The sequence below is a fragment of the Leptinotarsa decemlineata genome, unplaced genomic scaffold (assembly GCF_025532065.1).
Source record: "Leptinotarsa decemlineata unplaced genomic scaffold, Ldec_3_MD MMD2_P_RNA_scaffold_9, whole genome shotgun sequence".
Classification (NCBI taxonomy): Eukaryota; Metazoa; Arthropoda; class Insecta; order Coleoptera; family Chrysomelidae; genus Leptinotarsa; species Leptinotarsa decemlineata.
In genome coordinates this window covers 3,070,443-3,075,455 of record NW_027412536.1, presented here as the reverse complement: position 1 = coordinate 3,075,455, position 5,013 = coordinate 3,070,443, and positions in this window count along the sequence as shown.

Here is a 5,013-nt window from a genome sequence, read left to right as displayed (position 1 = left end):
CCTTTTTTACGAAGTAAAAGTGAGTTGGTTGATGCAGTTTCTACTTTCCTTCCTTCACGATAAAAATTACCAATTGGATGATTATATCATTAAGTACTTTCCTTGCAGCTCACATACAAAACACGTAAAGTATATCATTGACTCCTTCTCAAAAGTAAAAAGTGGGGAGTAACCGATGTAATATTCAGTAGATCAGATATCTTCAAAATAGCAGCGGATGACACCACTGCGCCCTACGCGTTGTAATACCTAGCAAATACTAAGTTTTCTAGTTTTTTTTTTTCGAGAACGGAAAGATTCATTTTAATTCAGAGATGTAAGTGCCAAATTCTGCCCCTCAAAGAAATTTACGAGCTCTGCCAGCCATGAAATGTTTATATAAACCATCTGCGGTTTGATTCGATAGACGCGAAATTAGTATAATAATCACGTATTGGAACCGACAAAATACTAGGCCAAAATTTATCAGCTTCCAAATTATGTATCTATAGACCGTTTAGCTGAGAGAAATATGGTTTTTCCCTTGAGCTACTTCGCGCGGGTCTGTTTGTTGAGAACGACAGAAAATTAGCGACCATTTTAACTTGATGATAGAGAGATGATAGAGGGATGTTACAAAAAGTTATTACAGGGACCCGCGATTCTTGGGAGATTTTGGAATGCAGTGGTCGAGGGGTTTTTCTTGAGGCAGTCGTCTCGAGAGTTGGTCATTGGCAGTCTCTGGAAGATCAAGTGGAAAACGGACGGTTAACGCGATTGGAATCATATTTTTCATTCTGTCGTGAGGGGTCAAAAAGCGTGTGAGTTCGGGCAGGATTTGGGCAGTTAGTGTGAAAAATAGATAATAATTTCATACGCCGAAATCGAGTATAACAGTATTACAATTGACGTGAAGTTTGCCTCGACATTGTTTTGAATAACCTGCGGGATCAGCCGGTACTAGTTAGAAATGCGGTGGTGAGTAAACTGTACATGTGTAATAACCGTTATTTGAAGTCCAGGAAGGAGTTAGCGAAAAATCTGTACATATAGTAGATCAAAAAATGCGTAATAGTTATGTTGCGGTACGAAAGTATCGGTCAAGCTACGTATTACAGTCACTCTAGTATATAGTAGGACATTACGGCAAAGGCACAAAATTTGAGTTTCTTTTTGAGATTTATTATTATTTGTTTTTGATTTTTGTTCTGTCGTATAATTTGCTTTGTTTTTTGTTAATTATTGAATTTAGTAATTTTCAAATTGAAAGCCGTCTTCTATTTCAATATCTAGCATAGTGAACTCTTAGAAAGAAGTGTCTGCGAATTCCTATGATCTTCCTCAACTGCAGCTTAAGAATTCAGCCTCCTTTTTGCACAGGAGGCTGAACTCCAGCTTCTTTAGGAATTGCCTCACCATCCAAAATTTGATGTGAAGAAATCCGCGTCTGGTGACAGCAGTTGCCAAATTAAATTGACAAACAATCACAACATAGCGAGGGTACTACAAATGGTTATATCTAACACATATTGTTACAAATGGTTATGAACAGTGATCAGAATTGTTTACAAATGGTAACAATTGATGGGATATCGTTGCATGCTAAATCGTATCGTTACAAGTGGTGACGATTGATGGGATATCGTTACAAACTAAATCGTAACGTTACAGCGTATTTGGAGCCTATAGAAGGTCGACTGACTCATAGGTAAAGATGAGGTGGATTCCACCGGAAGGTGACCTCTATGATGGCCTCTATGATGAGTCGTCACTGATGTGGGACCTATTTTCTAGAAAGACGGACGACGATGATTCAGACGATGGAGATTCTCCTGCTCTTTTCGCTTCACCAATCCTCATCGAGAAAAGTCCACCACCATCTCCTATCCCCATAGACTGATCCTATCTCCAATCCTTCCTAGGATTGAATTTTTAATACGACACATTGTTGCGGCAGTGTCTACTCCTCTCTCTACCCCATCATTTCTTGATGATTTTACAATTATGCAGGCAACGACTACCATCTTCTATCCTCATCGAATAATCACTCCTACCTTCAGATATTTTACAGTAAACATGCTGTTGGCTGGTGTACACAGGGTGATGTGTGGTTGGGGCATCATTCATTCCCAAACTCATTTGGCATTTTTGATATCAAATTCAATAATCACGAAATACTTGTTCAATTTGGAGATGAAGTTCGTATCTGGTGAGTTGAAGAAAATAACATATTCCACATTTATAGGTCAGCTGGTCAGAAATCCACTTAGAACGTGTTTATTAGTAGATCAGAGATTTCAATCAAATTTAGTACATTCAATGACCTTGAATGTTCTACAACCCAGCGGTCAACATTGAATTTGGATTGAAGTTGACAAAAGAATCCTCCGCTAGCACGAAATAATACATGCGAAAAATGTTCAAAACGACTATGACGTTTTATAGACAACTCACAAGGGTCCCTATTCCCACTGTTGTATTCAACCTATTTTCGATGTAACCCCTATCGCACAATAAAAAATACTTGCAAGCTCTAGAAATCTGCAGTCAACCTCTAACTGAAGGAATTCGCGAATCAACCCGTGGGTCGAAAAAATTTGTTTCGAAGGAGCGAAGCGACCTAGTCACTATATAAAAGCGGCGAAGCCGCGAATCGTTGCCTTACACACAATCCGAGGTAAAAACCTCTGCGACCCAAAATCAGTTTTTTTACCCGAAGTTCTATATTTAGTGTATCACAAGTTTGACACAATTGCATATTATGCAAGTAGAGGCTTGTGTGGAATTTGTTGGCGGTATCTCGCATGTCTTATAGCAATTTTGATTCATTTGCATAATAGAGGCTGTGTCATGGGTGTTTATATGTCGAAAGCAACACCAAAATAACTTTTGGATACCGCCATAGATCGATCTAATCCGCACGTGCGCATCTGTCACACAATACAAATCCACTAGATCTTCTGATGTGTCGGTGACATTGGGCCATCGGAGGCCGGTCATTAGAACACCATCATCTTCATATGAATCACCCACAATACCTTCATTGCCCAGGTCACGCTCATTATCAGCAATATCTCCTTCCACAATCTCCTCGTGCTCTAAGGCAGTATCTTCGTCAGCTCCAACATACGCCTCGTCTCCAATGATCTCAATCTCCTCTTCTACAATTTCCTCCTCTACACATCATTCTCTTACTCGTCATCTTTTCAATAATTTTCGTCATCGAGTGATATTTCAGCTAATACAGCGGCGATTTTTCTCGGAATTACTCTCAATGTACATATATTGACTAAGGTTCAGGATCGTAAGTCGAATTTCATTTGATTTGGTTGTGGTGGTGGTAACTTCACACACTACTCCCACTCCTCGCTCTATATGCTAATAAGTAGGAGAGAAGAATATGAGAGCTCACTCAAATTCAGTATTTCTATCCATAACAGTCAGTGCCAATATGATCCTTCCAAAAGAGTTTCATTCAAAGCCGAAAGTGAGTCGCTTTCCTATCAAAATTGGACAAGATTCAGTGTATCACAATTGACACGGTAATTGGCCTGAGTCAAACATCAACACATGTACTGGCCTATGTCGTAGATGTTTTTCAAGAAATCGAACCCCACTTCCAATGCTACAAATGTCCGTAGGAGAGTGTGTGCAATAAAACGGGTATTTTCAGAGATATATATATATATATATATATATATATATATATATATATATATATATATATATATATATATATATATATATATATATATATATATATATATATATATATATATATATATATATAAATTTTGAATTACCACTGGAACGTTGTTAACACTGCAATGGATTTAAAACAGATTGTTGGAACCGTTTATGCAGTACATATAAAAGTAGTTGGAAATAGTGTCAAAATGTCGGTCATTTCTACTCTAACGGGGTTATCCACTTTCTTGATTGTTGGTGTTTGACCCGTGAGGAGCAGATCGGGAGATGAGGAATCCAACACACACCCAGCTGGGCCCGGAACTACCTACTAATCGGAACTCTATTTTACAAGATTATTTTATATTATAATAGGATGACTCATGGAATGAAAAAATCAACTGATAAAAATAACATTTTTGGGGTTTTGTTAATGATTATAGATCTGCTTTTTCAGAAAATCTCTAATAAAATTCTCATTTGTTGCATTCTTTTTTATTTTACATGAAGTACAATGATAATGATATAACACTGATGAACGTTCATTGATTCATGAGTTATGATGTTTGAAGAATTCCAGACATTTTAAAACGACGTCCGTTTCGTTTCAAACCAAATATGTATTGGGATATTGGGTTTCATTCAATGCTATCCCATGAAAAGATCCATTTACATTTACATGTCCATTTACATCTTCGAGTACATGAGTGCAAACCATAGCATCGAATGTTGGCCATGTCACATATGGTCAACGGCCTTAGAAATATCAAGCGGTACAGTTCTTGACTCTCCATGTTTTTCGAATGTGTTATTCCAAATATGGGTGACATACGATAGAATGTCTCCTGCTGATATTTGTTTCTGAAAACCATATTGATGATCGCTCAAGATGTTGAAGCCTTCCTTGAATTCAAGGATATGGTGGTTCACGGCTTTCTCCATAATTTTTGATATCACTGATAGGAAAGCGACTGGTCTATAGTGATTTGGAAGATTTTTCTTCCCCTTTTTGGAAATAGGCCGAAGGCGAGCAATCTTCCAACATAAACATCCAAGTCATAGCTGGAAATATTTCCTGAAGGCACTTTCATTAATATCAATCTATATAGTATTTGAATACTGTGATGAGTGGCTACAAGTCCACTGTATATCTTGAATACTATACGTCATCAGCACCCATTTGTAGTTTCCCCATCTCAGGATTGATGCGATTCCCGGAGACCGTATCATATGAGGAATTTCCTGATGTTCACTTTTGTATGTGCTTTTGCTCCCCATCATCTCCATCAGCTATTTTGGATGCTTCCGAATCTGTTTTTGAGGGGGACGGTGTTTCCATAAGAAAAG